The 24,999-nt window shown below is 46.9% G+C and overlaps 1 protein-coding gene and 1 long non-coding RNA gene across 2 annotated transcripts in view; one reads left to right on the top strand and one right to left on the bottom strand.

Annotated features, from left to right (window-relative positions):
• The window catches only part of GRM7 (glutamate metabotropic receptor 7), a 475,889-nt gene that overhangs the window by 15,722 nt on the left and 435,168 nt on the right, over nt 1–24,999 (top strand). The window lies entirely within an intron of this gene.
• Nucleotides 5,320–11,307, bottom strand: LOC143788743 (uncharacterized). Its single transcript, XR_013218726.1, has 3 exons — nt 11,028–11,307; nt 5,890–5,940; nt 5,320–5,576 (listed from the first exon to the last, which is right to left on the bottom strand). It is a non-coding gene; the product is annotated as an uncharacterized LOC143788743 (long non-coding RNA).

Raw genomic sequence — 24,999 nt, 5'->3', positions numbered from 1 at the left:
GCATCGCTGGTCGCTGGAGAGCGGTCTGTGTGACAGCTCTCCAGCGACCACACAGCGACGCTGCAGCGATCGGCATTGCTGTCGCTATCGCTGCAGCGTCGCTTAATGTGACGGTACCCGTAGAAATGCCTCAGTGTCCAGATAATTTCTTATCTTGCCCAGATAATATCCCACCGTAACCAGATTAATAGCATCATGTAGTAATGCCTCAAAATACCCAGAATTTATAAAACTACCCAGAATAATACTCTAGTGGGGTTTGTGCCCCTGAGACCCCTGCAGCCAATAATCATAAGATTTAGAAAACTATTCTTCAGGGGAATGGTCATTGGAACATAATATGAATCCTCTGCAGGGAAGGCGTGACGTCTGGGGTCCCTGGCATCCCTTGGTCTAGTGCTGTTCGGCTCCCTATTGCCCACCCTTGTGAGCGGCACGGGCCTGGATCTTGCCTCCTGGGGTCCCTGGCATCCCTTGGTCTAGTGCTGTTCGGCTCCTTATTGCCCACCCTTGTGAGCGGCACGGGCCTGGATCTTGCCTCCTGGGGTCCCTGGCATCCCTTGGTCTAGTGCTGTTCGGCTCCTTATTGCCCACCCTTGTGAGCGGCACGGGCCTGGATCTTGCCTAATGGGGTCCCTGGCATCCCTTGGTCTAGTGCTGTTCGGCTCCTTATTGCCCACCCTTGTGAGCGGCACGGGCCTGGATCTTGCCTCCTGGGGTCCCTGGCATCCCTTGGTCTAGTGCTGTTCGGCTCCCTATTGCCCACCCTTGTGAGCGGCACGGGCCTGGATCTTGCCTCCTGGGGTCCCTGGCATCCCTTGGTCTAGTGCTGTTCGGCTCCTTATTGCCCACCCTTGTGAGCGGCACGGGCCTGGATCTTGCCTCCTGGGGTCCCTGGCATCCCTTGGTCTAGTGCTGTGCGGCTCCCTATTGCCCACCCTTGTGAGCGGCACGGGCCTGGATCTTGCCTCCTGGGGTCCCTGGCATCCCTTGGTCTAGTGCTGTTCGGCTCCTTATTGCCACCCTTGTGAGCGGCACGGGCCTGGATCTTGCCTCCTGGGGTCCCTGGCATCCCTTGGTCTAGTGCTGTTCGGCTCCCTATTGCCCACCCTTGTGAGCGGCACGGGCCTGGATCTTGCCTCCTGGGGTCCCTGGCATCCCTTGGTCTAGTGCTGTTCGGCTCCTTATTGCCCACCCTTGTGAGCGGCACGGGCCTGGATCTTGCCTCCTGGGGTCCCTGGCATCCCTTGGTCTAGTGCTGTTCGGCTCCTTATTGCCACCCTTGTGAGCGGCACGGGCCTGGATCTTGCCTCCTGGGGTCCCTGGCATCCCTTGGTCTAGTGCTGTTCGGCTCCCTATTGCCCACCCTTGTGAGCGGCACGGGCCTGGATCTTGCCTCCTGGGGTCCCTGGCATCCCTTGGTCTAGTGCTGTTCGGCTCCTTATTGCCCACCCTTGTGAGCGGCACGGGCCTGGATCTTGCCTCCTGGGGTCCCTGGCATCCCTTGGTCTAGTGCTGTTCGGCTCCCTATTGCCCACCCTTGTGAGCGGCACGGGCCTGGATCTTGCCTCCTGGGGTCCCTGGCATCCCTTGGTCTAGTGCTGTTCAGCTCCCTATTGCCCACCCTTGTGAGCGGCACGGGCCTGGATCTTGCCTCCTGGGGTCCCTGGCATCCCTTGGTCTAGTGCTGTTCGGCTCCCTATTGCCCACCCTTGTGAGCGGCACGGGCCTGGATCTTGCCTCCTGGGGTCCCTGGCATCCCTTGGTCTAGTGCTGTTCGGCTCCTTATTGCCCACCCTTGTGAGCGGCACGGGCCTGGATCTTGCCTCCTGGGGTCCCTGGCATCCCTTGGTTTAGTGCTGTTCGGCTCCTTATTGCCCACCCTTGTGAGCGGCACGGGCCTGGATCTTGCCTCCTGGGGTCCCTGGCATCCCTTGGTCTAGTGCTGTTCGGCTCCTTATTGCCCACCCTTGTGAGCGGCACGGGCCTGGATCTTGCCTCCTGGGGTCCTTGGCATCCCTTGGTCTAGTGCTGTTCGGCTCCCTATTGCCCACCCTTGTGAGCGGCACAGGCCTGGATCTTGCTTCTTGGGGTCCCTGGCATCCCTTGGTTTAGTGCTGTTCGGCTCCTTATTGCCCACCCTTGTGAGCGGCACGGGCCTGGATCTTGCCTCCTGGGGTCCCTGGCATCCCTTGGTCTAGTGCTGTTCGGCTCCTTATTGCCCACCCTTGTGAGCGGCACGGGCCTGGATCTTGCCTCCTGGGGTCCTTGGCATCCCTTGGTCTAGTGCTGTTCGGCTCCCTATTGCCCACCCTTGTGAGCGGCACGGGCCTGGATCTTGCCTCCTGGGGTCCCTGGCATCCCTTGGTCTAGTGCTGTTCGGCTCCCTGTTGCCCACCCTTGTGAGTGTCACGGGCCTGGATCTTGCCTCCTGGGGTCCCTGGCATCCCTTGGTCTAGTGCTGTTCGGCTCCTTATTGCCCACCCTTGTGAGCGGCACGGGCCTGGATCTTGCCTCCTGTAGCCTCACTTACCTCCATGTTGGCAGGCAGCTCTCCGCACATCTATATTCACTACGTGTGTAGTGTTCGCTGGCTCTCTGCACATAACCGAGGCTCTCAGCATTGATTTGGAAATATGAAAGAAGGAATGAAAAAGGGCTTAATGCCATAATGGCGGCCCCTCCTCACATGGCCTCATCACTGCATACGGAGCCTCGCTCAGGAAGTCCTCCATGATTGAAGGGCCGGGGAAATTGCCACCATTTGTAGTGATTGTGTTTCTCGGGAGCGCAGCTTATCGCTAAATGAGAAGAATGGCTGCCGCTCCCCGAACTCGTCCGTCTGCGCCCAACCTGAAGGTTTTTTTGTTATCTGGAAGATTCTGTTCTCTCATCTCGAGAGCTGAAGAGTGTGCGGATGTGCGTCTAGAAGAAGAGAAAAGATGTCAAGATCAAGTGGGAAATCACAAGGAAACGTCTCTAAGGAGGAGGAAAATCCTAAAGAGAAACGTTCAAGCTGCCGACCACGCCAGCCCCCGGCATTACAGGGAGGACATCACAGGGGGGATATTGGGACTGGCATAGAGGAATCCAGATAACGGTGATACGAGAGCACAGGGAACGCAGGCCACGCCACTACTACGGGGCCCTTGAGCTTCCACGTCGAGCCTGACGTCCCCCCATTCTCCATCATCCACCGTATATGTACCTGAGAATAAGGATTTGTACAGAGAAGATCACGTGCTGATCCTACACCACTCGTGGCAAGATCACACCTCAGCTGTTTACCCCCTTAGATGCCATGGTGAAAAGCGGTCATAGCATCTAAGTGGTCAGACAGAAGGAGAGTCACTTGTCTCCCCAGTGAGACCCCACAAAGCAGCCAAAGGGTATTTAGTGGCACAGCCAGATGGTCATGGAGGGGCCTCACTTCAGACCTTCACTATTGGGCCCCTGGATTTAGGTAGATGATCAGATAATTATTGAATACATATGAAATAGATAGATGGATAATAAATAATACACTGTGTTCCAAATTATTATGCAAATAATATTTCCTCAGATTTTCTGTAAATTACCTCTCTGAATTGCAGTCATTGTTATTTTCCAGTCATCTACTATTCTAGTATAATTGCAATGTTTTGGAACAAACTGCCTATGAAAACAGGATCTTTTTAAAAAAAATAAACACTCAAAATGCATGTTCCAAATTATTATGCACAGCAGAGTTTTCAACCTTTTTTTTTTTTTTTTTTATTTTGAACAAAAAAATGGCCAATTGTGAAGTTATAAGCATTATCAGCTTATTACAAAATGAAATCAAACAGTTTTCAAGTGAAACCTTTATTCTAGGTGATGTTACATTTGCACATAGGACCCCTTGTTAGAAAGAAGCTTCTGAACTCTCTCGTCCATTGAATTTGTCAATTTTTGGATGGTTTCTGCTCCAATTGTTTTGCATGTGGACAGAATCCCCTCCCAGAGCTGTTGCTTAGATGTGAGCTGCCTCCCGCCATCATAGACACTCCTTTTGATGATGCTCCAGAGGTTCTCAATGGGGTTGAGGTCAGGGGAAGATGGTGGCCACACCATAAGTTTGTCCTCTTTTATGCCCATAGCAGCCAGAGATGCAGATGTGTTTTTTGCAGCATGAGACGGTGTATTATCCTGCATGAAAATGATCTTGCTGCGGAAAGCACGGTTCTTCCTCTTGAACCATGGCAGGAAGTGTTGTTTTAGAAACTCCACATAGATTATGGAGTTCATCTTTACCCCTTCAGGGATCATAAAGGGGCCGACAATCTTTCTCCCCATGATTCCAGCCCAAAACATTACTCCACCTCCTCCTTGTTGGCGCCTTAGCCGTGTTTTCATGGGGTGTCCATCGACCAGCCATCCTCCACTCCATCCATCTGGACCATCGAGCATTGCACGACACTCATCGGTGAACAAAACAGTTTGGAAGTCAGTCTTCATGTATCGTTTGGCCCACTGGAGCCGTTTCTGCTTGTTGCAGTGGATAGAGGTGGTCGACAGGATGGTTTACGCACAGCTGCAAACCTCTGAAGGACCCTGCGTCTTGTTGTTCTGGGGACATTGGAGGCACCAGCAGCTTCAGAAACTTGTCTGCTGCTATGACCAGGCATTTTTGCAGCTGCTCTTTTAACCTTACACAACTGCCTGTTGGAAAGAGTCCTCAATTTTTCCTTATCAGCACGCACACGTGTGTGCTGGGAATCAGCTACATACTTCTTGATTGTGCGATGATCACGATGAAGTGTCTTGGCAATGTTACTTGTAGTCATGCCTTGACCTAAATACTCCACAATTTGTTGCTTCTCAGCAGCCGACATCCTTTTTCTTTCCCATTTTGGCAAAAAATGTAGGCTGCTTAATAATGTGGAACAGCCTCCTTAAGTAGTCTTGCCTTTATTTGGACACACCTGCCAAACTAATGTGCACAGGTATCTGCACTTCAGTGATATAAAGAGCCCTGACACACATCACCAGCAATGAGCTTACATGACAAACACAAAAATTCTAACCTTATCACTCCTAAACTCTATGTGCAGAATCATTTGGAACACAGTGTGGATGATGGATAAATAGAAAGATAGATAATAAATAGATAATAGATGGATAATAGATAATCGATCGATAATAGATAAATAATAGATAGATAATAGATCGATAATCGATCGATAATTGATAGATAATAGATAATACATATATAATAGATAATATAGATAGATAATAGATAATGTTCGGTACTGTATACGCAGTATATTCTTTATTCTATATCCAGACTGGGCTCCCGGGTAAGTAAATACTGTTCTTTCTTCCCGGTGAAGATACTGCCCACAGGACAGGCTATTAATCCTCTCGGCCCCCGGTATCGCACAAATCTTCGTTGCCTCCTGGAGAATCCATGTGTTCTGCGCCCATCAGCGATAGAAGGAGTCATGAATAATTCTCACATACAATAAATGCTGCTCCAGCTGCGGAGCCTCCTCTGTATTTACCGCCGTCCGCTCTTTGCTTTTTATTCTCAGCCTCAGTGATAAGTTTTACAAGACCTGAAGGTTTAGAAAAACAATTGTGAGCGGCTGCTGCTCGGAGGGCAGGGGTCTATGTAATGCAGTGTGAGGGGCGGCGGGGGGACGCTGCCTCTGATCTTAACAATCACTATATGATCAGGTAATAGCAGGGGGGAGACACTTTTGACAAATAATTACACTGTAAGTGTGAAAGTCGATGGCAGCTTGAAGCTGTGACTTGTGACGTTGGCACAACCTTTCAATTTTTCCCATTAGGAGGAACTGAAAACCTATAACTAATGTGTACATCATGTGGAGGAATCTTGAAGAATGGGAATGTCTGGTAATTTACTTGTTAAAGTTGCCCGCAGGGGGTACTGTACCAGGCGTCTCGCTTCTGTGCCTATGAACATGAGATAATAAAAAAAATACATGACATGCTCCGTGAGCTGCAAACATTGGAATCCAGAGGGGCAGCAATGGTCATAGTGGGGGTCCCTAGGGGAAAAAAAGGGGCCTCCTATTCTATCATATCTTACAAACTAAGAAAAAAATAATGAGGTGCTTGTACCCCCATAATCCATCCTTGTGGAATAGACAGGATGTCTGACCTAAAGGTAAATATTGAAGCTGATGGACCCCAATTCTAAAGGCCCCCCATAAACATTAGTTAAATGTCAGCTGAGTTACCATATGGCCGATTGCTGTCTCCCCAAAATCCACCTTGTAGAGGAACGCTGGGCCGAGTGCTCCTGTTCTCTGTGAGACACATCTAACCCCTCCAGATTCCTCTGTACTCCTCGCAGATCCCGTTGTTCTCTTCTAGATTCCTTTTTCCCTCCTTCAGACTCCTCTGTCCGCCTTTTCTCCATAGTTTTCTGTCCTTCTCTTAAAGGCTTCTTTATGTTCTCCAGATTCCCCTGTCCTCTATGTTCTCCAGATTCCCTTGTCGTCCTCTATGTTCTCCAGATTCCCCTGTTCTCTGTGTTCTCCAGATTCCCTTGTCCTCCTCTGTGTTCTCCAGATTCCCCTGTCCTCTGTGTTTTCCAGATGCCCCTGTCCTCCTCTATGTTCTCCAGATTCCCCTGTCCTCTGTTCTCCAGATTCCCCTGTCCTCTATGTTCTCCAGATTCCCCTGTCCTCCTCTATGTTCTCCAGATTCCCCTGTCCTCTGTTCTCCAGATTCCCCTGTCCTCTATGTTCTCCAGATTCCCCTGTCCTCTGTTCTCCAGATTCCCCTGTCCTCTGTTCTCCAGATTCCCCTGTCCTCCCCTGTGTTCTCCAGATTCCCCTGTCCTCTGTTCTCCAGATTCCCCTGTCCTCTATGTTCTCCAGATTCCCCTGTCCTCTGTTCTCCAGATTCCCCTGTCCTCTGTTCTCCAGATTCCCCTGTCCTCCCCTGTGTTCTCCAGATTCCCCTGTCCTCTATGTTCTCCAGATTCCCCTGTCCTCTGTTCTCCAGATTCCCCTGTCCTCTGTTCTCCAGATTCCCCTGTCCTCTATGTTCTCCAGATTCCCCTGTCCTCTGTTCTCCAGATTCCCCTGTCCTCTGTTCTCCAGATTCCCCTGTCCTCTATGTTCTCCAGATTCCCCTGTCCTCCTCTATGTTCTCCAGATTCCCCTGTCCTCCTCTATGTTCTCCAGATTCCCCTGTCCTCCTCTATGTTCTCCAGATTCCCCTGTCCTCCTCTATGTTCTCCAGATTCCCCTGTCCTCCTCTATGTTCTCCAGATTCCCCTGTCCTCCTCTATGTTCTCCAGATTCCCCTGTCCTCCTCTATGTTCTCCAGATTCCCCTGTCCTCTGTTCTCCAGATTCCCCTGTCCTCTGTTCTCCAGATTCCCCTGTCCTCTGTTCTCCAGATTCCCCTGTCCTCTGTTCTCCAGATTCCCCTGTCCTCTGTTCTCCAGATTCCCCTGTCCTCTGTTCTCCAGATTCCCCTGTCCTCCTCTATGTTCTCCAGATTCCCCTGTCCTCCTCTATGTTCTCCAGATTCCCCTGTCCTCCTCTATGTTCTCCAGATTCCCCTGTCCTCCTCTATGTTCTCCAGATTCCCCTGTCCTCCTCTATGTTCTCCAGATTCCCCTGTCCTCCTCTATGTTCTCCAGATTCCCCTGTCCTCCTCTATGTTCTCCAGATTCCCCTGTCCTCTGTTCTCCAGATTCCCCTGTCCTCTGTTCTCCAGATTCCCCTGTCTTCTGTTCTCCAGATTCCCCTGTCCTCTGTTCTCCAGATTCCCTTGTCCTCTGTTCTCCAGATTCCCCTGTCCTCTGTTCTCCAGATTCCCCTGTCCTCTGTTCTCCAGATTCCCCTGTCCTCTGTTCTCCAGATTCCCCTGTCCTCTGTTCTCCAGATTCCCCTGTCCTCTGTTCTCCAGATTCCCCTGTCCTCTGTTCTCCAGATTCCCCTGTCCTCTGTTCTCCAGATTCCCCTGTCCTCTGTTCTCCAGATTCCCCTGTCCTCTGTTCTCCAGATTCCCCTGTCCTCTGTTCTCCAGATTCCCCTGTCCTCTGTTCTCCAGATTCCCCTGTCCTCGTCTCTGTTCTCCAGATTCCCCTGTCCTCGTCTCTGTTCTCCAGATTCCCCTGTCCTCGTCTATGTTCTCCAGATTTCCCCTGTCCTCGTCTATGTTCTCCAGATTCCCCTGTCCTCGTCTATGTTCTCCAGATTCCCCTGTCCTCGTCTATGTTCTCCAGATTCCCCTGTCCTCGTCTATGTTCTCCAGATTCCCCTGTCCTCGTCTATGTTCTCCAGATTCCCCTGTCCTCTATGTTCTCCAGATTCCCCTGTCCTCTGTTCTCCAGATTCCCCTGTCCTCTGTTCTCCAGATTCCCCTGTCCTCTGTTCTCCAGATTCCCCTGTCCTCGTCTCTGTTCTCCAGATTCCCCTGTCCTCGTCTCTGTTCTCCAGATTCCCCTGTCCTCGTCTCTGTTCTCCAGATTCCCCTGTCCTCGTCTATGTTCTCCAGATTCCCCTGTCCTCGTCTATGTTCTCCAGATTCCCCTGTCCTCGTCTATGTTCTCCAGATTCCCCTGTCCTCGTCTATGTTCTCCAGATTCCCCTGTCCTCGTCTATGTTCTCCAGATTCCCCTGTCCTCGTCTATGTTCTCCAGATTCCCCTGTCCTCGTCTATGTTCTCCAGTTCCCCCTGTCCTCTGTTCTCCAGATTCCCCTGTCCTCTGTTCTCCAGATTCCCCTGTCCTCTATGTTCTCCAGATTCCCCTGTCCTCTGTTCTCCAGATTCCCCTGTCCTCTGTTCTCCAGATTCCCCTGTCCTCCGCTATGTTCTCCAGATTCCCCTGTCCTCCTCTGTGTTCCCCAGATTAACCGCTCCTACTACTCCAGACTCTTTTGTGTCCTTTAGACTCCTCTGTCCTTCTCTGTGTTCTCCAGCCTCCTCTGTCCTCCTTCCCATCCTCCAGACACCCCGGTCCTCCTTTGTGCCCTCCAGACCCCCATATCCTCCTCTGTATCCTCTAGATTCCTCTGGCAGTGACTTATCTATGCGTGGAGTCTTAAATGTGTAGCAGGCCCCCAACCGAAAATGAATTTACAAAAACAATATGAAGTAGATGTACCACATTCCCATCCTTTATAGAACAGCTGTGTGATCCAGAGGATGAGGGAGAAGCTCTTGGACTCCACCACAAAAACATTAACGATGCCTTGTCCTACTCATGTGTCATTTATAGTTTTGCTGCTCCTCTAAGGTATAGAAAGTGGTAGGCCCCCTAAGAACCAGAGACAGCTTGGCGATTTGACCCTCAGTCCTGGGATAAAGCCACCTTGTCTGGACCCTTCTTTTTGTGGGCTTCATACAATTATCAGGATCTATGATGGATGTTATGTCAGAAAAGATCAAGCATGTTCTACAGTGACATGTTAAAGTTTGGGCACCCCTCGCCAAAATTACTGTTATCGTGAACAGTTAATCAAGTTGAAGATGAAATGATCTCTAAAAGGTCTAAAGTTACAGATGACACATTTCCTTTGTATTTTAGGCAAAAAACTAATGTATTTTTTCATCTTTAACATTTTAAAAATTTGAAAAAGGAAAATGGCCTGATGGAAAGTTTGGGCACCCTGCATGGTTAGTACCTAGTATCCCCTCCTTTTGCAAGTATCACAGCTTGTAAATGTGTTTTGTAGCCAGAAAATAATCTTTCAGTTCTTGTTTGAGGGATGTTCCTCCATTCTTCTTTGGAGAATTCCTCCAGTTCTGTGAGATTCCTGGGGCGTCTTGCATCCTCTGCTATTTTGAGGTCTCACCACAGATTTTCAATGATGTTTAGATCAGGGGACTGTGAGGGCCATTGTAAAACCTTCAGCTTGCGCCTTTTGAGGTCTTACATTGTGGATTGTAACATGTGTTTAGGATTATTCTCCATGTGTAGAAGCCATCCTCTTCCTCTTTTCACCTTCAGCTTTTTTACAGATGGTGTTATGTTTACATCAAAAATTTGTTGAAATTTCATTGAATCCATTCTTCCATCTATCCGTGAAATGTTCCCCGTGCCATTGGCTGCAACACAACCCCAAAGCATGATTGATCCACCCCCATGCTTAATGGTAGGCGAGATTTTCTTTTCCTGAAATTCTGTGCCCTTTTTTTCTCCACACATACCTTTGATCGTTGTGGCCACAGAGTTCTATTTTATTCTCATCGGTCCACAGGACTTGTTTCCAATATGTATCAGGCTTGTTTAGATGTTCTTTTGCATAATTCTGACTCTGAATTTTATGGTGAGGATGGTGAGGACGCAGGAAAGGTTTTCTTCTGATGACTCTTCCATGAAGGCCATATTTGTGCAGGTGTCTCTTGACAGTAGAACAATGTACCACAACTCTCAGAGTCTGATAAATCTTTCTGAAGGTGTTTTGCAGTCAAGCAGGGGTTCTGATTTGCCTCTCTAGCAATCCTATGAGCAGCTCTCACTGAAATTTTGTTTGATCTTCCAGACCTTATCTTGACCTCCACCACTCCTGGTAACGGGCATTTCTTAATTACATTTCGAACTGAGGAAAAGGCAACTTGAAAACGCTGTATCTTCTTATATATAGCCTTATGCTTTATGGGCCTCCACCATTTTTATTTTCATAGTGCTAGGCAGCTGATTAGAAGAACACATGGCTGCTGTTTTTTGGCACAAGGTTAGACGAGCCTTAGTTTTTATAAAGCTAGGAAATTTGCATCACCCGGCCTTTCCTAGCTATGAGAGTGAACAAGCCATAACCCTGACAGGATAATTAAGATCTCATAAAAATAAAAATACATAAAAATATATATTGCTTGTCCTAAAATACAAAGGAAATCTTTAACTTTAGGCTTTTTGAGATCATTTCATCTTCAACTTGCTTAACTGTTCACAATAACAGTAATTTTGACCATGGGTGTTAAAAATTTTACATGCCACTGTAAATGTAAAAGCAAACCCCAGCAGTGGCACAGTGGATATATATCAGTGATGTGGCAGCCTAGCCGTACCCTTACCTACAAGAAAGCTGCTGGTCACGTCGTGGGTGAACTCTGATGAACGGGTCATCTTCTATGTTGGAGGGTGATACATGAGCACATACATCGCAATCATTGATGTTCGATACAATTGTTACAATTACAAGAACAATCCCGGTAACACAGTGAAGATGTTCCCCATAGCAACCGGCGATACTTATTGTCATTTCACTTTTATACAATGTTGCTTCTTACATTCCGGTTGCTATGGTTTCCAACTGAAAATATGTCAAGGTGCGAGAATGAATGACTCCTTCGTATCAACCATTGACTCACAGTAGTACAGTACGAGCTCGTGTCGGCAGATGGGGCCAGGCTTGACGGATGAACTGGAGGACTGATTCATCTCTAGTCATCAATCACCTTTTTAGCATTTTCTTCTTGGATATCTCACAGATTCTCATGCATAAAATACAACAATTCCCGTTTACAGAGGAGAAATTGCTTCCTATGCTCATTGTTGTATACATCAGTCAATAGGTGAGTCACCTCCTCGACAGCATTAGCGATCTGCCGTAGTCGGCATTAGTCATGGCCACAACCTTACAATCGGAGATATTATGGGATGGAAGGCGCACGACATCCAGTAATGAAGAATGTACCCCCGAGAGGGGAGAGAATTTTCTTCTTGTGCCCACAGTGGTCTTGGCATTAGTGACACTGACAATCGCCATGGAATAAGTAAGGTGCAGACTTTTGTGTACTATTTAAAGGGAGTGAGCACCACCCAAATAATCAAAGTACTGGGATCAACCTTATGCATACAATAATATTCATATAGAAAAGCAAGAGAAAAGAAGTATGCAAAAACAGTCATCACCAAGAAATATTATTACAACATTCTGGACAACATATGGGAGAACAAACAGATTAAAAACATTTAAAAGAGAAACCAATTTTGGCCAACAAGAACCACATACCAAAAACAGCCTATGACATTGCCATTGAGGGTCCCAGACATGGATGTTAGGGCATATATCCAAGATAGGGGGCAGAGCATGTAAACGTAGACAGAAAGTGTCAGTGTAAACATGTCAGTAATCGTCTAAAAAAAAAAAAAGTTAAATGCTGCCTATTCATCGAGTGACTGGATTGTTTATGGTGGAACATAAATCATTGTTCTCAGCAGCACATCGCCAGTGTAAACTGCAGAGATGCTGCTGATAACATGATGCTGTATGGGGAGAGACTCATCTACTAGTGACCGTTTCGTGCCATCATTCTTTCTCAATTGGTGTAAACAGGCCGGGAAATAAGTGTTGAACGACTTCAATATTGGCGATCACACTCGTTTAACAGCCTGAACTCCGCGCATGTAAGTACAACCGAAATGTTTGTGTGATGTGAAATATGTGAGCATTTGGGGCCCCACTTTAACCCCTTAATCCCATATGACGTACTATCCCGTTGAGGTGGGGTGGGCTTTAATTCCCACTGACGGGATAGTACGTCATATGCGATCGGCCGCTCTCATGGGCGGACTATCGCAGCTGACATCCGGCTCTATGTGCCAGGAGCGGTCACGGACCGCCCCCGGCACATTAACCCCCAGCACACAGTGTTCCGGCGGTATAGGGAAGCATCGCGCAGGGAGGGGGCTCCCTGCGTGCTTCCCTGAGACCCCTGGAGCAACGCGATGTGATCGCGTTGCTCCGAGCGTCTCTTACCTCCTATCCTCGCAGGCCCCAGATCCAAAATGGCCGCGGGGCTGCATCCGGGTCCTGCAGGGAGTGGCTTACCAAGCGCCTGCTCAGAGCAGGCGCTTGGTAAGCCTGCAGCACTGAAGGTCAGATCGCTGATCTGACAGAGTGCTGTGCAAACTGTCAGATCAGCGATCTGTGATGTTCCACCCTGGGACAAAGTAAAAAAGTTAAAAAAAAAAATTTTCCACATGTGTAAAAAAAAATAAAAACAAATTCCTAAATAAAGAAAAAAAAATATATATATTATTCCCATAAATACATTTCTTTATCTAAATAATAAAAAAACAATAAAAGTACACATATTTAGTATCGCCTCGTCCGTAACGACCCAACATATAAAACTGCCCCACTAGTTAACCCCTTCAGTGAACACCGTAAGGAAAAAAAAAAAAAAACTAGGCAAAAAACAACGCTTTATTATCATACTGCCGAACAAAAACTGGAATAACACGCGATCAAAAAGACAGATATAAATAACCATGGTACCGCTGAAAACGTCATCTTGTCCCGCAAAAAACGAGGCGCCATACAGCATCATCAGCAAAAAAATAAAAAAGTTATAGTCCTCAGAATAAAGCGATGCCAAAATAATTATTTTTTCTATAAAATAGCTTTTATCGTATAAAAGCGCCAAAACATAAAAAAATGATATAAATGAGATATCGCTGTAATCGTACTGACCGGAAGAATAAAACTGCTTTATCAATTTTACCAAATATGGAACGGTATAAACGCCTCCCCCAAAAGAAATTCATGAATAGCTGGTTTTTGGTCATTCTTCCTCACAAAAATCGGAATAAAAAGCGATCAAAAACTGTCACATGTCCGAAAATGTTACCAATAAAAACGTCAACTCGTCCCGCAAAAAACAAGACCTCACATGACTCTGTGGACCAAAATATGGAAAAATTATAGGTCTCAAAATGTGGAGACGCAAAAACTTTTTTGCTATAAAAAGCGTCTTTTAGTGTGTGACAGCTGCCAATCATAAAAATCCGCTATAAAAAACGCTATAATAGTAAATCAAACCCCCCTTCATCACCCCCTTAGTTAGGGAAAAATAATAAAATTAAAAAAATGTATTTCCATTTTTCCGTTAGGGCTAGGGTTAGGGTTACGGCTAGGGTTAGGGTTGGGGCTAGGGTTGGAGCTAAAGTTAGGGTTGGGGCTAAAGTTAGGGTTAGGGTTGGGGCTAAAGTTAGGGTTTGAATTACATTTACGGTTGGGATTAGGGTTGGGATTAGAGTTAGGGGTGTGTCAGGGTTAGGGGTGTGGTTAGGGTTACCATTGGGATTAGGGTTACGGGTGTGTTTGGATTAGGGTTTCAGGTAGAATTGGGGAGTTTCCACTGTTTAGGCACATCAGGGGCTCTCCAAACGCGACGGCGTCTGATCCCAATTCCAGCTAATTAATGCGTTGAAAAAGTAAAACAGTGCTCCTTCCCTTCCGAGCTCTCCCGTGCGCCCAAACAGTGGTTCCCCCCCACATATGGGGTATCAGCGTACTCAGGACAAATTGGACAACAACTTTTGGGGTCCAAGTTCTCTTGTTATCCTTGGGAAAATAAAAATTTGGGGGGCTAAAAATCATTTTTGTGGGAAAAAAAGATTTTTCATTTTCACGGCTCTGCGTTGTAAACAGTAATGAAACACTTGGGGTTCAAAGTTCTCACAACACATCTAGATAAGTTCCTTGGGAGGTCTAGTTTCCAATATGGGGTCACTTGTGGGGGGTTTCTACTGTTTGGGTACATCAGGGGCTCTACAAATGCAACGTGACGCCTGCAGACCAATCCATCTAAGTCTGCATTCCAAATGGAGCTCCTTCCCTTCCGAGCTCTGCCATGCGCCCAAACAGTGGTTCCCCCCCACATATGGGGTATCAGCGTACTCAGGACAAATTGGACAACAACTATTGGGGTCCAATTTATCCTGTTACCCTTGTGAAAATACAAAACTGGGGGCTAAAAAATCATTTTTGTGAAGAAAAAAAAAAAATATAAATTTTTATTTTCACGGCTCTGTGTTATAAACTGAACTCAAACACTTGGGGGTTCAAAGCTCTCAAAACACATCTAGATAAGTTCCTTAGGGGGTCTACTTTCCAAAATGGTGTCACTTGTGGGGGGTTTTAATGTTTAGGCACATCAGGGTCTCTCCAAACGCGACATGGTGTCCCATCTCAATTCCAGTCAATTTTGCATTGAAAAGTCAAACGGCGCTCCTTCACTTCCGAGCTCTGCCATGTGTCCAAACAGTGGTTTACCCCCACATATAGGGTATCAGCGTACTCAGGACAAATTGCACAACAACTTTTGGGGTCCATTTTCTCCTGTTACCCTTGGTAAAATAAAACAGAATGGAGCTGAAATAAATTTTGTGTGAAAAAAAGTTAAATGTTCATTTTTATTTAAACATTCCAAAAATTCCTGTGAAACACCTGAAGGGTTAATAAACTTCTTGAATGTGGTTTTGAGCACCTTGAGGGGTGCAGTTTTTAGAATGGTGTCACACTTGGGTATTTTCTATCATATAGACCCCTCAAAATGACTTCAAATGAGATGTGGTCCCTGAAAAAAAATGGTGTTGTAAAAATTAGAAATTTCTTGTCAACTTTTAACCCTTATAACTCCCTAACAAAAAAAAATTTGGTTCCAAAATTGTGCTGATGTAAAGTAGACATGGGGGAAATGTTACTTATTAAGTATTTTGTGTGACATATTTCTGTGATTTAAGGGCATAACAATTCAAAGTTGGAAAATTGCAGAATTTTCAAAATTTTCACCAAATTTCCATTTATTTCACAAATAAACGCAAGTTATATCAAAGAAATTTTACCACTATCATGGAGTACAATATGTCACGAGAAAACAGTGTCAGAATCGGTAAGATCCGTTGAAGCGTTCCAGAGTTATAACCTCATAAAGGGACAGTGGTCAGAATTGTAAAAATTGGCCCGGTCATTAACGTGCAAACCACCCTCGGGGCTTAAGGGGTTAAACTTTTGCCCAGGGCCCCACTTTCTCTAAAACTGGTCCTATAAACAACCGAAGTGCCTCCGTAATAGATGAAGTGGCGGTGCCTCCATAATAGAGCAAGTGGCAGTGCCTCCATAATAGAGGAAGTGGCAGTGCCTCCTCCATCATAGAGCAAGTGGCAGTGCCTCCATAATAAAGGAAGTGGCGGTGCCTCCATAATAGAGCAAGTGGTGGTACCTCCATAATAGAGCAAATGACGGTACCTCCTCCATAAAAGAGCAAGTGGCAGTGCCGCCTCCGTAATAGAGCAAGTGGCAGTGTCTCCTCCGTAATAGAGCAAGTGGCAGTGCCTCCTCAGTAATAGAGCAAGTGGCAGTGCCTCCTCAGTAATAGAGCAAGTGGCTGTGCCTCCTCCGTAATAGAGCAAGTGGCAGTGCCTCCTCAGTAATAGAGCAAGTGGCAGTGCCTCCTCAGTAATAGAGCAAGTGGCGGTGCCTCCTCCGTAATAGAGCAAGTGGCAGTGCCTCCTCAGTAATAGAGCAAGTGGCAGTGCCTCCTCAGTAATAGAGCAAGTGGCGGTGCCTCCTCCGTAATAGAGCAAGTGGCAGTGCCTCCTCTGTAATAGAGCAAGTGGCAGTGCCTCCATAATAGAGCAAGTGGCAGTGCCTCCTCCATAATAGAGCAAGTGGCAGTGCCTCCTCAGTAATAGAGCAAGTGGCAGTGCCTCCCTAATAGAGCAAGTGGCGGTACCTCCATAATAGAGCGAGTGGCAGTGCCTCTTCCATAATAGAGCAAGTGGCGGCACCTCCATAATAGAGCAAGTGGCGGTATCTCCGTAATAGAGCAAGTGGCAGTGCCTCCTCTGTAATAGAGCAAGTGGCGGTACCTCCGTAATAGAGCAAGTGGCAGTGCCTCCTCTGTAATAGAGCAAGTCACAGTGGCAGCATAACCAAGCATCATACTGAGACATCAGAGACAATCATGGTGCCCGCATAGTAGAACGAGGCCCAGTGCTTCCATGACGTTGTCAGCCGCGGATCACCTGGCAGACGTCGTGCAGTTGCAGAAGTAGTACATGGATCTGTATCGGGAGTCCACCAGAAGATGCCGCAGCCGGCTGAACAAGCTGATACAACAGCTGTCGGGAATGCCACAACCTGCTATCACAATGCTGATCCAAGAATTCCACGTTTTGTGCCTGAACTGGCGAATCGAATGAGAAGATAATAGCAGTCTACCAGGCCGCTAATGACACGCCCGATTTCTATGGCCTACAGTCCGGCCACTTTGACCTTGACTAAGGAGCTCCCACCGGATAGCTGTGTGTGGAAATCAGTTGCTGACTGGGTGGAAAAGTTTATTGATGATTCAACAGAAACGTTGGTGGACCCCATGGATGCAAATTATCCAGAGCAGGACAAACGTCTTCTATATGCACAAAAATCCTGGTTTGGCGACGTCTGCCCATCTACCGACCAAAGGGGCAGTGGGAGGCTGAACCCGTAGAGTCCAAGCAGGGGTAGTTTCACCTATTGATGTTGGAGCAGCAACTCGTAGGCTAGTGGAACCCGTAGTTGTGCTGAACCCTGGAAGTAGTACCATATCCCAGATTCCCTTGACAACCGGAAAGGGCCGAGGGAGATTGGAACAACTGTATGTGATAGAGAAGGCTGCTGAGGACTTGGCCCAGGAATGGTTGGCGAATCCCATGGCTCAGCATTTCAGAGATCAGTGCTCCCAGGGAGTAGTGTTGAGCTTCACTATAAAGAAGGGCTATGGTTTTATTTGGGAGTTTGGAAGTCATGATGTGTTTGTGAAACACAGCGTTGTCAAGAAAGACTTTCTACCACAATGCCTGCACGGCTTATACCCAGGTGAGCTGGTGACGTTTATGAAACTGGACAGTCCACACGGATGGTTTGCGGATGGAGTATCCTGGCCGTGCACAACAGTGGATATAGAGAAATGGGAGGAAGAGAGAGAGAAGAAAAAGAGCTAGGTGGCGCAAGCAGGCTCTTGATAAGGCCGCGGAAGCTATCCGTGTCTGTACAGGTAGTACACAGCTGAGAGTTCATTACCAGGCAACTTTTTCTACTCCAGAATTTAGGAGATCAACTTACCGTCTTGGTGCAGCTGGATATGATGACCCCAGACCACCCCCAGGTTAAACCAACATCCGGCTATCTCAGCATGCCATGCCGCTTGTGTATGTGTGTTAGCCTACCCCATCACCAGAGAATAGGAGCTACACAGACCAGCCGTGTAGAAGATGGACATCTCCAGAAAGACATGCTTCCATCTGTAATCCACTGAGCGACCATGAGTAAAGAAAAAGTTGCCATGGTGGAGTTAATGTCGTAAGTTTCCTTGTTGGGCCAGTTTTGTTAAGGAGTAATAAGGTTTCAGGAACCACTTTCTTAAAGAAGAGGAAGCTGGAGTCCAGCTGGGTCTTAAATGAACTCCAGTTTCAGCAGGAAGTGCCTTTGTTGAGGGACTATTGATATATAACCTCGTGGCCGAGAAGGCCTATGTTATTCTATTAATATAGAGGTATTATTCAAATTTTTAACTGTCGTGGCCAAATATGCCTGCACTCGCTGATAGCTGGATAAGCTAAATATTTATTTTTGGTTTTATTTTTGTTGTGCCCGTTGCGCCCTTTTCTGCTGGATTGAGGGCACTGGTGCGGCTGAAGGATTCCAAATCCTCAGCAAGGACTGTTATTTTAAAGACTGTGTTTTATCTCGTTCTGGGGTCCAGTTATGATTTATGGACTGTGGTGATGTGCTGGACTGTGTTACCTGTCCTTCCGGGATCCTTAACCAATAAGGACTGGGTGTCATTCCAAGGATTGTCACCCCCTTGCAGAAGATGTCCAGGATTGTCACCCCTTGCAGAAGATGTCCAGGATTGTCACCCCTTGCAGAAGATGTCCAGGATTGTCACCCCTTGCAGAAGATGTCCAGGATTGTCACCCCTTGCAGAAGATGTCCAGGATTGCCACCCCTTGCAGAAGATGTCCAGGATTTTCACTCCTTGCAGAAGATGTCCAAAATTATCACTCCTTGCAGAAGATGTCCAGGATTGCCACCCCTTGCAGAAGATGTCCAGAATTATCACTCCTTGCAGAAGATGTCCAGGATTGCCACCCCTTGCAGAAGATGTCCAGAATTATCACTCCTTGCAGAAGATGTCCAGGATTGCCACTCCTTGCAGAAGATGGCCAGGATTGCCACCCCTTGCAGAAGATGGCCAGGATTGCCACCCCTTGCAGAAGATGTCCAGGATTGTCACCCCTTGCAGAAGATGTCCAGGATTGTCACCCCTTGCAGAAGATGTCCAGGATTGTCACCCCTTGCAGAAGATGTCCAGGATTGTCACCCCGTGCAGAAGATGTCCAGGATTGCCACCCCTTGCAGAAGATGTCCAGGATTGCCACCCCTTGCAGAAGATGTCCAGGATTGTCACCCCTTGCAGAAGATGTCCAGGATTGTCACTCCTTGCAGAAGATGTCCAGGATTGCCACCCCTTGCAGAAGATGTCCAGGATTGTCACCCTTTGCAGAAGATGTCCAGGATTGTCACCCCTTGCAGAAGATGTTCAGGATTGTCACCCCTTGCAGAAGATGTCCAGGATTGTCACCCCTTGCAGAAGATGTCCAGGATTGCCACCCCTTGCAGAAGATGTTCAGGATTGTCACCCCTTGCAGAAGATGTCCAGGATTGTCACCCCTTGCAGAAGATGTCCAGGATTGCCACCCCTTGCAGAAGATGTCCAGGATTGTCACCCCTTGCAGAAGATGTCCAGGATTGCCACCCCTTGCAGAAGATGTCCAGGATTGTCACCCCTTGCAGAAGATGTTCAGGATTGTCACCCCTTGCAGAAGATGTCCAGGATTGTCACCCCTTGCAGAAGATGTCCAGGATTGCCACCCCTTGCAGAAGATGTCCAGGATTGACACCCCTTGCAGAAGATGTCCAGGATTGTCACCCCTTGCAGAAGATGTCCAGGATTGCCACCCCTTGCAGAAGATGTTCAGGATTGTCACCCCTTGCAGAAGATGTCCAGGATTGTCACCCCTTGCAGAAGATGTCCAGGATTGCCACCCCTTGCAGAAGATGTCCAGGATTGCCACCCCTTGCAGAAGATGTCCAGGATTGTCACTCCTTGCAGAAGATGTCCAGGATTGCCACCCCTTGCAGAAGATGTCCAAGATTGCCACCCCTTGCAGAAGATGTCCAGGATTGCCACCCCTTGCAGAAGATGTCCAGGATTGTCACCCCTTGCAGAAGATGTCCAGGATTGTCACCCCTTGCAGAAGATGTCCAGGATTGTCACCCCTTGCAGAAGATGTCCAGGATTGTCACCCCGTGCAGAAGATGTCCAGGATTGCCACCCCGTACAGAAGATGTCCAGACATACCAAGTTCCAGTAGTGAATTTGTTTATAGTTCTGTGCTAATTGCATTCTTTTCAGGTCCTGGACGCCAAGGAGAGGCAACAGTGTGTAAAGGTGGAAAAGATGGCCAAACACCCTCTCTGATGCGTCCTGTTGTTTTTGTGTCTTTTTTGTGAGCCCTATCGGGGACAGCAATGCTAATGTCTGTAAAGCGCTGCAGAATATGTTGGCGCTATATAAATAAAGATATTAGTATATAGGCTGCAGTTTCCTGTATTTCAGGAGTAACAAGGCTAACTGTAATGCCAGCCCATGATTTGGGAGAAGTTGAGTGGGCATTAGGAATGGAGTAAGTAAGAAAGTTGTTAAGGATTAATAACCTCAATACTCCAGACCAGCACTGTTCTGGGTTGTGTGCAGAAGAGAAAGCGCAGTCTGGAGTACTCGGGTAGCAACCAACTGAAGAGTGGCAGAAGCTCCTATCTGCAGCTGGTGAGTGGGCACCTATAGAGACTAGCAAGGGAAGTCTTCATGTCTGCTAGACCTGGAGGTCTTAGTGAAGGAGTGTGGGACCGGCCAGGCCGGGACATATTCATATAAGAAATAGCAGCTTGAAGAGCGGCCCTCATATACGCAGAACGTAGTGGGAAGTCGCAGCGGTGCACACTGACCCGTGTGACTCTTATACTGACAATATGGAGGTGGTCGGGGAAACTTGTGCAGGAGTGACGCCCTTCACAAATTATGTGCCGCCGCTTCTGACTGTTGACATTCTACCTCTGTATTGTGCAGAAGATAACCTACCATAGTGTCATCAGGAAGTCTGAGTCCTGGCCGGCCACCTACGTCGGCAGTGTGCGGTCTGCAGGTGCATGCACAGTGCCCACATGATACAAGCAGCGACAATTAGGAGGCAGCGCCAGGGACTAACGAAGCCCCCAATGATGGAGAACCAGACACACTTTGTCTCCAGGTAAGTAACATTTTTTTTTTTTTTCAAATATTTGTATACATTTTTTTTTATATTTTAAACTTGTGGAATAGTCATTGAAATATGAGTTCTGCGTGGCGTCAGCACAGGGTGAGTAATGGTGCGCAGGCTGAGAGCAGTAGTCCGCACGTTGAATTGGTAATCTCCATAGGCTTGTACTTTGTAAGGTTGATAATATATGCATCTTGTCACACAACATCTTCTTTTCCATCTGCGCTTTTCACACATCCAGGAATTAACCAGTAATTAAACCAGACAGATCTGAAATGTTATTAAATCTTGAGAAGGTTTTCCAGTCTTGATGGCTCAGAAGGGAGTAAAGCACAATAATGACGCTGAGGAGTTCAGCGAAAGGAGCTCATTCCCTGCACAGATTCCACCAGATTTCTTTTATCAATTTACCTGATCACTGGAGAAGTGAGAGGAAAGATGGGAGAATTTATAGTTTACTTCTTAATATGCAAGTTTTTGTTTTACAAAGAAAGACAGGGAGGCAGTACTATCTGTGCCGGTGTCACATACAGGGGGAGCAAGTACTATCTGTGCCTATCTCAAATACAGAGAGCGATAAAGAGGCAGTGCTACCTATACCTACATCATTTATAAGGAAATACTGGGAGCCTGTGCTCTACATCATACAGGAGACAGGATGGCAGTACTATCTGTGCCTGCATCATTTACAAGTAGAGACTAAGAGATAGTACTATTTGTGCCTGCACCATATACCGGGTGAAACAAGATGGCAGTACTATCTGTGCCTGCATCATTTACAAGTAGAGACTAAGAGATAGTACTATTTGTGCCTGCATCATATACCGGGTGAAACAAGATGGCAGTACTATCTGTGCCTACATGATTTACAAGTAGAGACTAAGAGATAGTACTATTTGTGCCTGCACCATATACCGGGTGAAACAAGATGGCAGTACTATCTGTGCCTGCATCATTTACAAGTAGAGACTAAGAGATAGTACTATTTGTGCCTGCATCATATACCGGGTGAAACAAGATGGCAGTACTATCTGTGCCTACATGATTTACAAGTAGAGACTAAGAGATAGTACTATTTGTGCCTGCACCATATACCGGGTGAAACAAGATGGCAGTACTATCTGTGCCTGCATCATTTACAAGTAGAGACTAAGAGATAGTACTATTTGTGCCTGCACCATATACCGGGTGAAACAAGATGGCAGTACTATCTGTGCCTGCACCATATACCGGGTGAAACAAGATGGCAGTACTATCTGTGCCTGCATCATATACCGGGTGAAACAAGATGGCAGTACTATCTGTGCCTGCACCATATACCGGGTGAAACAAGATGGCAGTACTATCTGTGCCTGCATCATATACCGGGTGAAACAAGATGGCAGTACTATCTTTGCCTGCACCATATACCGGGTGAAACAAGATGGCAGTACTATCTGTGCCTGCATCATTTACAAGTAGAGACTAAGAGATAGTACTATTTGTGCCTGCATCATATACCGGGTGAAACAAGATGGCAGTACTATCTGTGCCTACATGATTTATAGGAATAGCCAGGAAAGCAATACTAACTCTACTTACCTCATATGCAAAGAACGGTAGGCAAACATAACCATATAATATACAAAGAGGAACAGGTAGGCAGTACTATCTGTGCCTGCAGTGGGGAAAATAAGTATATGATACGCTGCCGATTTTGCAAGCTTTCCCACCTACAAAGAATGGAGAGGTCTGTAATTTTTATCGTAGGTACACTTCACCTGTGAGAGACAGAATCGAAAATTAAAATCCAGCAAATCCCGATTGTGGCCGCCTGTGTATCGGCAGCACGTCTGGTAGATATTAGATCATCTGTGATATCGGTCATCCGTAATCTCGTGTCAGTAGCCATGATTAGCCATTGACACCTACGGAATGTTTGCCCGACGACGAGGAGACGTTTGTCGTCACCTTCTGTTATTTCATTTTTGCATCGTAGACGCTTCCATGTTTGGATATTCCAGCCTGATCGTCACTGGACAGGAAGGGGTGTAAAGAGGAGTCGAAACATGTTGAGGTACATAGGAACGCAGACCAGCACTGTAACCATGGAGATACATGGGTCTGCAGAGGAGCTGCGTGCACAGAACGATGTCAGATTTTTAAATAGAGACTTCTTGCACAGATACATGCTAATTCCACACAAATGAAGATTCATCTGAGGGCTAAGTGCAGGATTCATGTGGGACCCAACAGCAGCTTCTCATGTAACGAGGATCACGCTTCCATCAATCTTCATCCCCGTAATCAACCAGAAACCAAACCGTGCACGTGACGCCTATACATAGCACAGGACTCGCACCCACGGGTGTCATCCCACTCATGCTCAAAAGGGGGCAGCGTTGTGCTGCGACTGCTCTGCACACATCCCACTCATGGGGATCAATGCTAATGGTTTATTCAGCTGCTCATCTCTGTGTACCAAACCATCAAAGTCCCTACTGCAGCTTCACATGCCTGCTCGGTTAACCCATTTATTGCCAGAGTGCATTACCATCAGCAGTTCATTATAAGGCACGACAGCCCCAGTATAATGGGAGTGTATGCATGCTCTCCTGTAGAGGAAGTCCTTGCTATGGCTTCCTTCAGGGCTCGGAAGATCTAGGAGAAGGACAGAACATACAGAGAGGTCTATGTATGCTGTATATATAAGGAGCAGTGTGCATGGAGACTGTATGGTGGAACATAGACTCCCCGTACAGTATGGCGCCTCCTAATAGTGCCATATCATAGAGAGGATCTATGCACCGCCCCAGGGAATTGTGATTTATTCTGATAGATTCTCTAAATATCGTTATGCTCCCAGGACAAGGTATTTTGGTGCCCTAGGCAGATGAAGCCGATGGTGCCCCCTTACATTAATCCTCAGCCTCCATGTAAAGTAATGGGTCACAGACTACGGTACCAGGACTTCTAACACCCCCCCGCCTCCCTCCAATGGGTCAGGTAACGAGCTCTGCTGACCACCTCCTCTAGAATTGTTACCTGTTTCCCCCCAAAATACAAGCAAAAGTCAAAAAAGTGATACGCTTTAGAGGTGAGGCTCAAGAGGGAGTGTGTTTTCATGGTTAGATACGGAATCATTCATTGCTTGCGGGCCATCTACGCGATACCAGGGAATAAATAATGATATTCATCCCTGACATGTTTTAAATACCAAACCCAATGACAGTCATGGAAACGAATATTGCTTAACTATAATGGGGTTTGTTTGGTTTCAATTAAGGTGTCCAGCATTTGGCGGATACCCCAATGGAAGCTAAACAGACCCCATTATAAGCGATATGTATGATGGTTTTTATATCCGTCATGCAACAAATACAGTTTGCAACATAACTGATGGTGGTTCTGGTGCCTTATTACTGTATGGATAGTGGTTCTGGTGACGTATGTATGTACCTTTATTGATAATGGTTTTGGTTATGTATTCATGTACTGATGGTGGTTGTGGTGACATTTCACATAGTGATGGGTGTTCGGGTGCCATATTCATGTACTATTGAAGGCTCTGGTGATGTATTCACAGAATGATGATGGTTCTGGTGCAGTATTCATCATCAGAACCATCATCAATACATGAATATGAAACCAAAACTATCATCAGTACATGAATACATCACCAGAGCCATTATCAGTACATGCAAAACTGCACCATAACCATCATCTGTAAATTAATAAGTCACTAAAACCACCATTAGTACATGAATATATTACTAGAACCACCATTAGTAGATAAATGCATCACCAGAACTACTATTAGTACCGTATATACTCGAGTATAAGCCGACCCGAGTATAAGCCGACCCCCCTAATTTTGCCACAAAAAACTGGGAAAACTTATTGACTCGAGTA

The sequence above is a fragment of the Ranitomeya variabilis genome, chromosome 8 (genome assembly GCF_051348905.1).
Source record: "Ranitomeya variabilis isolate aRanVar5 chromosome 8, aRanVar5.hap1, whole genome shotgun sequence".
NCBI lineage: Eukaryota > Metazoa > Chordata > Amphibia > Anura > Dendrobatidae > Ranitomeya > Ranitomeya variabilis.
This window is presented reverse-complemented; position numbering and strand designations above follow the sequence as displayed.